This window comes from Periplaneta americana, chromosome 15, assembly GCF_040183065.1.
Source record: "Periplaneta americana isolate PAMFEO1 chromosome 15, P.americana_PAMFEO1_priV1, whole genome shotgun sequence".
NCBI lineage: Eukaryota > Metazoa > Arthropoda > Insecta > Blattodea > Blattidae > Periplaneta > Periplaneta americana.
The window spans coordinates 134,552,858-134,565,545 of NC_091131.1; the positions used below are offsets into that span (position 1 = coordinate 134,552,858).

The window sequence follows — 12,688 nt, forward strand, 5'->3', positions numbered from 1 at the left end:
GATACTGTATAAATAATATTCAAGTTATTAATATTGTAATCGTTCTTTAGCGATATAAATAACATAAATTTAATATGAAGTTTGGAAAAATCCAGTTGCATAATACTAGTAGGCCTATTAGTTTTTCTTTTTATATTATTACATTATACTATCTTGAACCACAATAAAATGAAAAGGAGTAACGAGGAATTGAACCTGAGACGTTGACATCTAAATTACGACGTTCGTCCGCTGAGCTACGAGGACAAAAGTGTGGAAACATTTTCGGAAAAATTGGCCCAGTCACACTCTAAGATTTTCTGATGATTCGTAGAAGCTAGTCCAGGATGCGGGGGGCAAAGGCTAATTGAGATTTACTGGTCTCTGATCGAGTCAAACATCCTGATAGAATTAATATTTAACCCTTGCCGTGACTTTCGGTGAAGTCTGTAGGGCCCAATTAGTCAAATCCACTCTCCTCATCTCCACGCTTGGGCCCCCTGGAATTTAATAAGATGCGAAAGAGATAGTGGTGTGCGGAAAGCAACGGGATGTTACCGCATTTAGCCCTATCCTTCCCAAGAAAAACTGCAAACATGAACAAAGGAAGCTTTTAATAGAAGAAGAAGGATCTTCTGCGGACCTCTGGAAAAAGAACTAAGGAAGAGACCAGTGAAGTGCTTTGTGTGGAGTGTGGCATTGTATGGGGAAGGAACATGGACATTACGACGAAATGAAGAGAAATGAATTGAAGCATTTGAAATGTGGATGTGGAGAAGAATGGTGCGTGTGAAGTGGACAGACAGAATAAGAAATAAAATTGTGTTTGAAAAAGTGAGTGAAGAAAGAATGATGCTGAAACTGATTAGAAACAGAAAAAGGAATTGGTTGGTTCTCTGGTTGAAAAGAATAATAGACGACATTTGGATATGTGGATCATATGCGGAGACTAAGAGGAAGACAGAAAATAGGAAAGATTGGAGATTGCTAGGTTTGCAATGAAAGACCTGCCCATGGACAGAACACTTATGTATGTATGTTCAGAATGCCTGGAATATCGTGTCTAAGAACAGTTGCTATTTGCAAAGATTAGTCAATTCCATGCCCACTCGACTGCAAGATGATCGAGATAAGAGGAAGATAGACTAAATATTGAATTGTGGCTTTTTGTTTTGTTTTTTAAATGCTTAATTGTTTGAATGTTTTAAGGCCGACGGCAGTAAATTTGTTTTGTTTATGCCACGGAAGATATTTTTATTGAGAATAAAATCTTTTTTCTTTCCATATGCAGCCACAATATCATAATGATAAAGTCATGGCATAATATATTAATGAACTTGATGTTAATTACTAAAATAATCGTAAAAGAGAAAGGAGCCATTATGTATAGTTTGTCTCTCTCAAAAAGAGAACAAAAAAGAACATAAAAAGCAAGAGGTTGTAGTCGAACGCAGGACCTCATGAATAAGAGCCTGAACGCTACCATTACACTATCGAATAACACACAGAATACTTCAATTATAACTGTAGATATCAGGCAATATGGTCCAACAACATGTAACATCACCTGTCTCTGAATTGCAACGAAGATACCCGAAGGGAACTTTGTTTCATGAGAGCGGCCACTTTTTCTTTTGACAGCTGTACATGTTATAATACCTTACTACAAAACATGGCATTTGGAACACTATGAGTGAGATGGACAAGGTACTTAGAATATTCTATAAGTTTCATTTTTTTATATTTTATACTACATTCCAATTATCAAGAAAGTGTGTTTAAGTCTTATACTAACATATATCCTGTACAAATATGTGTCTATTTTGAACACAAAACATTAAGTTCAGAAATTGAGAAGTTTTTATTGTCTCCTGTGAAATTTTCTGAATGGCACTTAGAACTTTTGCCATTTCCACTCTTCAAATAATAAAGAAGGCTTTTCTACATACCTCGATTTTTGTACTTCCAACCTGATGTAATACTTGAAAGATTTCACTCTATTAGGTTTCTTCTCATTTCTCGTCCTGTGTCGTTTTATATCACTGGCACATATACCTTGTAAGAACCAGTCTTGCTGATCCTTGCTAGCAATATTTAAAGGCATTCACCAATTTTTTAATCCCTCAGACCTATTTGCCATACGCATATACGCAGCTCTCTAGGTTAGTTCTCAAGTGATTTTACATACACGTGTAAATATCATGCATGACTGCACAAAACCGGCATAGTTCGTAATCAATTTGATATATGAATAGGCCTATGTGGTTTTTTCAATTGTATTGCAGAGAGTATGTTTTTTACTGTCATAATGGTTATATTATGTTTAAGCATTTCGAAAACTGAAATAAAGGAGTGAAGTAATGTAAATTCCATTCTACTAGAACATTTAAATACCACTTCAGCACTTAGTGCAAGGACTTTTAGGGCAGTATTCATAGACATTTTTAGCGCGGGCTTTCGGTGGATTATTAACGTTTTTTCATATTCATAAACCAGTGTTAGCGATAGGATATGATTTGAATTCTGTACTAGTAACCAGTGGATAGCCGGGGCTAGCTTAGTACGCTCGTAGCGCGTGCTACGAAATGTCTATGAATACCACCCTTAAATACCTTGTTGTCGGATTAAACCCTCTTTCTGGCATTTGCAGTCTTCACTATTCACTTTTTAGGAACATTCTTACCACTGTGGTTCATATGTTCTCCACCATGAATTCTGGCCTTTTCAACATTTCTTCTATATTCCGAAGAATGTTTTGTTCTTTTCTTGCTATAAACACCAGTGAACACACATGCAACTGCACGTGTATAGTACTGTACCCAGATAAAGAGCAGTTCTGCAGTAGTGCCAGCTGTTTCCTGTTTATTGCAAAAACAACTGGAATCCTGCACTTCAGATGAATATTGATGCCTTTTGCTTCACAGTATTAACTGTCACTTCGGTTGTTTTTCTGCTCAGACTGATGTATCTATGTGTGACGTAGTCATTACAATGCTCCACTTATTTTCAACCAAAAATGTGACTTAGAGTGTTTTTATAATCAGTATTTACTTGATTACACCACAGTTCACTGTTCCTGATCACTTACCTATGTGCGGAACTTTCTCAATATGTTACAGTCAACTATTCCTGACTACTTATCTCTATGGAAAGCTTTGATGTACTGTACTGCAATCAACGGCTCCTGATAACTGAACTTTGTGTAGAATTCATCTGTATTACAATCCACTGTTCTAGGTCACTTATCTGTGCACATAATTTTCTCTTTGTGCTACAATTTACTGCTTTCCATGACTTACCTGTGTATAGAACTTCCTTGCTGTGTTACAGCCCAACAGCTTGGACTCCACTGCACTTCTCACTTTATCAATAACGGAATCTTCGTGTAGAAAGTGCACTTCATGTTTGGCTGGGTGGACATTCACATCCACATTCCTAGGGTCCAACTACAGACTCATGTATATGAATGGTTGACGTTCTTGTGGGATGTACATCTGCTCAAAGGACTTCTTCAATGCTGCCAACATGTTATAAACGTCAATTTGTTACAATTCGTACATTTGTTTACTGATGCTGCAGCAATAGAGAAAACAAATAGGAGTTCAATCTTGGCTAAAGGCAACAGATTTTTAGGTGGCAAAAATTTTAAATGTGACTATCATGTGATGAAGAAATAAAGCAGTTGACCCACGTAATATATTTACTTTATGTACAAAAAAAAGCTATTTACTGTATGTAAAAAAAAAAAAACAAGTTTTTCGTTCATAAATTAAAATGAATAAAGGCAACATTTTCATCTCTATTACTCTGTTCTCAACTTAAAAACAAAATGTCTTTACGTACTGTATGATAACAATTCTGGAGAAAGAGACCACAAATTACAAATTCACTGTTAAGTACTCAGCACAAAAATAAGCCACCAACCAATTTCGCATGGACTTGGTAAAATTTAAATCTGAAAATTCCTGAATGGAAAATTAATGCTGTAGCTATTTAGAATGCTGTACTTTTCATAAATACTACAATTTAAGTGTAAATCCAAATTTAATTCACTTACAATGGGAGAAGAGGTTAGAATTAGGCACCTGGGTATTCACTGTGTCCTGGAACTTGACATTTCCATTTCAGAACTACATAAGGTTCCATCTTCAGAGCAGACAGGTAGTCAACTACTCTGTTTGGACTCATTATGTCCGACAAATCTGGAACACTGAGCCAAAGTCTAAAGACGAATATGGGAGAGGAGATTGCTTTTAACTTCTCTAAACACTACAGTCCATAAAAGCTTATTTCTGTTCTATTTTGCAGCCCCATGAGACAGCTGCAGTCTCAATAAAGATGCAAACCACAGGGACAACTTTAGTGCAGCAAGGAACTTGCTTGGCGAGGAGTAGAGTAGATGCAAAGAAGAGCTGCACAAACTATCAGCAACGTTCATGTGCACTCAGCTTGGCTTGATGACATTTCGAGTGAGATTTATTAGCGGATGTAACGTAACGTGAACCTTGTTGCAGAGTAACTAATAACACAATATATTTGAAAAAAACCTACCCCCCCTCTCTCTCTCTCTCGCCATGCAATATTGATGTAAATCAGAATGTGTAGTATTACAAACTGTAATGGAACATGTTTAATAAAGTTCCTTACAAAAAAAATTCTCTCTCTCTCTCCCTCTCTCTCTCTCCTGCTGTTCTGTGGTTTCTAGTTAGAAATTACATTAATTATATGTCACAATAGAGGCTCCTTTAGTGCTAAACTGGCGTTAATTACATAGAATTAGAGCCTCATGTTGAAGTACAAAATCTATACCAAAGAAAAGAATGAAATCATATGACAGAATTCCAGCACAGCCACAAGGTTGACTTAGTCATCTATCAAATAGAGTACCGGGTCTTTCCTGGGGATAAAACGCGATCATAACTATATAAAACACAGAATATTTAATGCTCACGTTGGCTTCTACCCACTCTGCACAATATGAACAGCTCAAGACCATGCTTTCAAATGCGCCCTGTAATTGGCATTAGGTGGTTCATAGAAGCCTGAGGAATGAATATCGTTCTCTGTGCAAGCTCTTCTTGCATCTACTCATTTTCTTGGATTAGGGTACTTTTGCATGCCCTGACACTTCCTTCCTAATGAAGCACAGTATTCCTATCAACACTGCCCTCAATCAGAGTTGAATCCATGAATCTGAGATAACTTAAACAATAAATTAGAAAAACCAGTTATTTACCAGACTATTTTTTGCAACAACAAAAAAAAAACTGTACTAAACTGAAAAGTAATGAAATCACTATTATCATAATTTGATAGCCAAAAAAAGAGAGTAGCAATATGACAATGAGACTACTTCATCATGTCTTAGTAATCGAATACTTAATGTTTAAAATGAAATCTGAATTAACAAAACTGATTACATGAACATGTTTTATCAATTACTATGTGCCATACCACATGAGCTGCTAAGACATGAGTAAAAAGTCTCTACTTCAGAACGCTTATTTCAAATACATTATTTGGTTCTAGTTATATTCATGCAGTTAAATTCAGCTATAATGGCTGGGGGATCATCATTCTCCCGTCACACCTGTACCGGTTGGACTATTCACCTTTACTGTGGCATGTGGGCAAGAGGCCAGCAATCCAGCTGACCATAAGCCTTGGCCCTCCATGGGTTGTTGCATCACAGATTTATTTTATATATATATATATATATATATATATATATATATATATATATATATATATATATAGTAAAAATAATGCAACCAGAGGAGATGTATTAGTTGGCATAGACTAATTTTCTGAGTTTGTATTTGGAGGAAGCTGGACATATGAGACTTGAATTAACTTATAATAATTAACAGGAAAACTCTGTTGACAGCTGTACTATTTGGTGAGCTGTAAATCTATAGGCAACAGTATTTTTTGGAGGGGAGGGGGGGGGAAGTGTACACAAGACATTTGAATGGCCTGAACTCAATTAGGTATCCCAAATGTACAGTCATTTCTTGTCATTGTTGTGTGACTCCATTAAACTTCAACATATGTATATTATTTATACTTTCAACTGCCTATTGCACAATATGCTCGGTCTTTGTGGCAGCCTGTTCATACAGGGAGCTGTTATCGCTTAGATAAATGAATAAATATATTACTGCCAACACTCTCTCTCTACTTAGATTGTTCTTGTAAAATTATCTCAAAGAGCAATGGTGAACACTGATAAAAGAAATCGAATATATAAAACAAAACAGAGATTCAGAACAAGTGAACTCCTATAAAAATTTGAGAATATTTCACTTCTGGTTGTTTTAATGCACACAAACAATAAAGTTAACGTTATCACAACACAAGAGATATATTCAACAATTAAAATCAAGCATATTTCAAGTCATTATGTTTCATGGAAGTAAAAAGACATCATTTATTATTGCTATGCTGTTTGAATGATTTTAATACACCCAACATTTGTATCATGTCACAGAATGTGTGAGTACAGTTTATGTGAGGGGTATAAAAAAACTGTGACTTAGGAAGGTTCAGTTATGTAAATCAAGAGTATAGGCTATATTCAGGGAGGTCGTGCAGTAAGTGTTAGTGAATGTTAATACGCGACAGTTTGTGCTAAATACGACTAAGAAACCTTATTCCATCAAAAACAAGAACACCAAGGCAATGCCATACTGTAAATCACTAACTGTGCGCAGCCAAAGGGCTGTAAGAAAGGAAGAGCTTACAAATGGTAGTGGATTTAACATTCTGCAGACGAAGAGCATATTGATCAACTATGTCAGACATAAGCGCCCAGCAGTCCCCACCAATTAAGGAGAAGATACAAAAGCAAGACGTCTGCCCTGTATGTAAACTAAAAATTGATGTTACCAGAAACAGCAGCAGAATGCAACAGATTAGCCTGGCATAACGAGCCAAACAGAGTAGGCGACCCCTCTGGTCTTACTTATTTGCTCTGACCTGTATGTAGTTCCAAAATGTGAAGTTTCAGGATACGGTGGAATATATCCAAAAGCTTAATTTTGAGGCACAAAATTGTTTCGAAGCAGGTGTGTAGGGAAGTGAGTGATGTACGAATGTGCACAGTACAGTCTTACAGTGGAGTGTTTAATAAGTGAGTACCAGAAACATTTATGCAGAAAGTGACCTTATCAAGATGATTCACTAATGGAGTAAGTAACAGAAAACTGATTTAATGTGAGTGTTGTTAAACAGAATCCCTGTATTGTGGGTCCCTATCACCACTGCATGGCGTGTCTTCAGGTTGCGGATAGAGGAGATGGCCTCCAGATATGGAGGGTAGCTGTGAATATATTGAATAAGCAGTCATAGACAGCTGATGAAGGGTGGTCCTCCAGCTTGGGAGTCAGCTAACAACCCATCACCATAAAAAACAGCTTGTTACGAAACCCCAAAATAACCTTGGACTCTCACTTTGAGAGAGGAACAGAGGTTAAAGGTGCTTGAGAATAAGGTGCTTAGGAAAATATTTGGAGCAAAGAGGGATGAATTTACAGGAGAATGGAGAAAGTTACACAACGCACAACTGCATGCATTTTATTCTTCACCTGGCATAATTAGGAATATTAAATCCAGACGTTTGAGATGGGCAGAGCATGTAGCATGTATGGGTGAATCCAGAAATGCATATACAATGTTAGCTGGGAGGCCCGAGAGAAAAAGACCTTTGTGGAGGCCGAGACATTGACGAGAGGATAATATTAAAATGAATTTGAGGGAGGTTAATATGATTGTGGAGACTGAATTAATCTTGCTCAGAATAGGGACCAATAGTGGGCTTATGTGAGAGCAGCAATGAACCTCCGGGTTCCTTAACCTTTAAGAGCCGAGCTACCATTATAGTGGTATAGCTAGTATTATGATCATGACATGATATAATATGTTATAAATTGTATATGATATATAAAATACGCTGATATTCTTTAATTTTATATAACATTAAGGTCATTGCATTTGATTACAATAATTTAAAATCTCCCTCCCCCTTAAAAAAGGAGCAAAATCATTTCAACTGCAGTCAACTGAAACTCCGTCAGCTTCCATGCGTACCATTACAATGATTGTTTTACATGGGCCCTCCCCATCCTTTACCACAGGCTCAATTGACTGCAGTGACCAAGACGCAAACCTGCGATCTTAGGCATGATATGCTGGCCGGACATAGCTTGTGCACCTTAAACCGTTCAGCTAACGAACCCAACACGAATTTACCTGATTATGCAGCTATACGAACTCCTGTTTAAGAGTTAGAAATTTGCGTGCAATAGTGGTATAGGTCTTGCGGCTTCTAAACGTTAAAAGCCATTTATAAGTAAGTTGTTAAACAGAATATTTTGTACTTATTGCAGTTTGTGGGATGTCATTTTGTGTTTCAATTATGTGACAAAATATTTCATTTTAACTTCATATCTGAATAATACGAAAACATGTTCAAAACAACAAAAAAATTAGGACCAAGGCACTTACGCCTTGAAGTGGTTTCACTGTACTAAAACTTTCAGACTGTTTAATTCCTTTCTCTTTTATATAAATCAGGTAACAATAATGCGTCCTTGAGCTGTGGTAATTATGCACTTGTGAATAATATGATCTATCCTCTTCTATATCGAAAACTATGAGAAAAAAATTACACAAGTATGTCACGCCATTAACAAATAATATGTGACATTATCATGATTCATATAAGTTACCTGTACGCACGCTGACCATCTGCTGTCTTGATCAGATGAGCAATATGGCTAATGCTCTACTCTGAAACTGTATGTTGCTATTGTACACAAATCTTCAAACTTCTGAAGTTTGCTTGCCCGACTTCACTATTCAAACTGGAATGAAAAGTTCTCATTATGCATAATATAAACCTATCAGTGAATGCTGCTAATTATGAAAAATTATGTAACTCCAGAAAGTTTTATTCAGTATCAGTATGTATAGCTAAGAATTATACAGCTTGTACAGTAGAACCCTGATTATCTGTCACCCTATTAACCGATTGGTGGATTATCCGACTGTTTTTGTTTTACTTTTATTTCAGAACTAATTTACATGAAATACTGTTTTGTACATTATAGGCCTATTAGTACAGCCCTGGCATAAGACGGGAAGTTAAAGGATCAAAGACACACACACCCATGTCCTTTTCGCTTACACCGCCTTATAAACAAATGCAGAGTAAGGTTCTTTGCATCAGTGGTGGATTTTAGACGACCAGCGAGGGCCGTAAGTTCGTAAAAGCCTGATACAATCCGTCACTGACTTCCTCTCCACTCATACCATAGCGAAACAAAACTGTCTAAGCCAGGGAAGGTGGAGTTAAAGGGTGATCTGCAGTGACTCAATCGAATTAATAACGCTCAAGTCTGTATTGGTACGTATTTTTTAAAGAGAGCATTATTACAATCCTTTATCATTACACACTACGGTCTACTGTTCGAATTTCCGTACTATATAACTTTTATTTTCTTGTAATTGTTTATTTTACGATGGTTTATCAACTTTTAAGGTTATTAGCGTCAAAATGAGATGAAGGTGATAATGCCAGTGAAATGACTCCAGCGCCAAAAGCTACCCAGCATTTGCTCTTAATGGGTTGAGGGAAAACTCTGGAATAAACCTCAACCAGGATTTGAATTCGGGCTCGCTCGTTTCACGGTCATGCATGCTAACCATTAGTCCACTGCAGTGGACTTACTGTATAATTTCTATATAAAATGTCTTCCACGGGTGTCAAGAGAAAACGTATCGAAAAACGTGCAAGTAATTTAATGGTTTGGGAAAGGGAAACTATGACTCATATCGCATCAGAATACGAGATTGGAGTTATAACTGCGATATTTAATAAAAAAAAACAAGTATAGAGTTTATAAAGTATGTAAATCTACAAATGAGACCTCCATTATTCCTATTTTTCTGCAGACAGCCATTATAAAGAGTTTTCTTGTCCCTTAAAAACCCGTTGTTGACAACCAGAATAAAATTAGTGAACTGTCCACTATTTAGCATCTTAAACACATCACCACAGAGAAAATTACGAAATATTTATGGTACGGATTATCCGATTTTTCAATTAACCGTTCAGCCCATCCCTTTCATTACCACGGATAATAGAGTTTCTACTGTATAGGGATGGTCGAAATTGAACAGCATTTTAGTTTACACTTAAAATTAAGGCTGCAAGGAAAAAAAAAAGTTAAATTAAGGATGCAAGGGAAAAAAAATGTTAATCTTGTGAACCAGTAATCATGATGTTTAAAGATTCTCATTGAATCAAAATGCTACAAATATTATGTATTCCAATAAGAATTGTGACTTGGTATCCAAATATCCAACATGTAACTGCACCTGAGGACATTTTAGCTAGTCAGTGATGTATGCAATGGAGGGGAAAGGAACTGGTCACCCTACCCCATTATCTCCTGGCTTACTTGCCTCATAAGTAGTGCCTTCTTGGTATCACTTGTGAGGTTCAGACCTTCTTCGGACAGTTGACTAAACAACAAGAGTCCAAAAACATACATTTTCAGGAGAAACAAGAAACTATCTGGCAGGAGTGTTGTTGACACTTCAAGGTCTTGTTAAAATTCATCAAGCCACTTCTTAAGGTGTTATAAAAACTTGGGAAAACTGAAGTACATATTTTACAATGTAAATTGTCTCATAGAAATACATGTGTAAATATAAGTAACTGTGGACAATGGTTGTTTTAAGAAAAAATACTCTGTTGTGGCTGGTGTGCTTCCCCTTTAATCTTCTTTTTCTTTATTCCTGTTTCTTCTCCTTTCCTTGCTTACATTTCTTCCATGGGATTACTTCTGCACCTAAAGATGACGAGTCAAAAAATGACTTTCATACTCCATCGGCAAGTCTATCATGCTTTCAAAAAGGAGTGTGTTATATGGCAGTAAAAATTTGTAATAGCCTCCCTATGGATATAAAAATGAAACTGAAAACATAAGATTATTTAGAGCCAAATTACAGAGGTATCTAATTTCTCACGCCTTCTATTCTGTAGGTGAATTCATGACATTCAACAATGCTTCATGAAATTGATACTAAAACTTTGTGTTGTACTAGTAGACTATATTGTAAACCTCCACTAGACTGTAACTATAAATTAAGACTTTATAGTAGTGTTAAGCTTTTTGACTTGTTTCATATTCTAGCTGCGAAGCAATGTACGAATGCATGGAATGTTGATAAATACAATACAATTCATATTTGTTTTCAGTTTTCTACTTGTAATTTAGAACCATTTAACTGGTAATAGATAGACAACTAAAATGTACCAGGGTCACTCCAAAAAGTAATGCACAACATTTTTTAAATTTATGTTTTATTCTACACCTTCGCAATTTATGGAGGTCATAGATACAACCTTCCCACTTGTAGATATTCATATTTGATTTAAGTCGTTCCCGTGAGTGGCGCCATGATAGCACTCCTTCAAGATGGCTGCTGTACTTGACATTCGTCAGAAGCAACGTGCTGTTATCGAGTTGCTGTGCTGTAAAAACGAGACAGTGGGAAACATTCACAAGAGGTTGAGAAAGGTACATGGAGATGCAGCTGTCGATCGCAGTACGCTTAGTCAGTGGTCAAGCAGATTATCTGGTGAAAGAGGACACGCCAATATTCAGAATACTCCTCGCAGCGGCAAACCCTTCACTGCACGAAGTCCTGACAATGTTCAGCTCTTTAACAACATGGTTGTGGCTGACAAACACGTCACAGTGAAAGAATTGTCAAACCAAGATGGAACAGGAGAAGCAATTGTGTCCAGAATATTGAAAGGTTTGTGCCAGGTGGGTTCCGAGGATGTTGACAGAAGCCCACAAAGAAACCCGAAAAACAGTGTGCAGCGAACTTTTGGACCAGTACGAGAATGGTGGAGATGATTTTCTTGCAAGAATTGTGACAGGAAATGAAATATGGCTCCATGATTTTGACCGGAGATAAAGAGGCAGACAATGGAGTGGATCATACCAATTCACCAAAGAAAAAATAATCCAAAACTGCGCCTTTGGCAGAAAATGTTATGGCTACTGTGTTTTTTCGATTCAGAACTCTTGCTTGTGGACTTCATCCCACACGGAATCACCATTAATTCTGACACGTATGTGGCAACTCTCAAGAAACTTCAAGCTCAACTGAGTCGTGTTCGACCACATCGGAGCAGGATGTTCTGCTATTTCACAACAACGCACGGCCACATGTCAGTCACAAGACCACAGACCAGATAAGAAAACTTTGATGGACAACATTGAAACAACCACCTTACAGTTCTGATCTGGCACCATGCGATTGCCATCTCTTTGGTAAACTGAAGGAACGAGATTTGAAGATGACGACTCCCTCGTGCACGCTACTAAAAAGTGTTGGTCCAGACTTTTATTGTGTAGATATACAGGCCTTTGTTCTAATGTGGAGTAAGGCAGTTGAAAGGGACAGGGATTATGTGGAAAAGTGACATTTTGTTCATAAAGGATGTAACTACATTCTGTGAAAATAGCAAAGCTGTAGGATAAAAATTTAATTTTTAAATATTGTGCATTACTTTTGGAGTGACCCTTGAATAATAGCTTTAAATTACTTTAAATGTTATAATTACTTATTTTATATAGTTAAGGAATAATACAGAAACCCTATCTTTCTGCTCTTTTCCATGGGGCAA

At 36.8% G+C, this 12,688-nt stretch overlaps 1 long non-coding RNA gene across 1 annotated transcript in view; it reads right to left on the minus strand.

The window, feature by feature from the left end:
- Window positions 1-8,860, minus strand: part of LOC138715360 (uncharacterized) — a 112,779-nt gene extending 103,919 nt beyond the window's left edge. Inside the window, exons 1-2 of the long non-coding RNA XR_011336254.1 lie at window positions 8,709-8,860; window positions 3,279-3,496 (exon numbers count right to left, since the gene is read on the minus strand). This is a non-coding gene — a long non-coding RNA (uncharacterized lncRNA). The remainder of the gene's footprint in view (window positions 1-3,278; window positions 3,497-8,708) is intronic.
- Window positions 8,861-12,688: the final 3,828 nt, after the last annotated feature.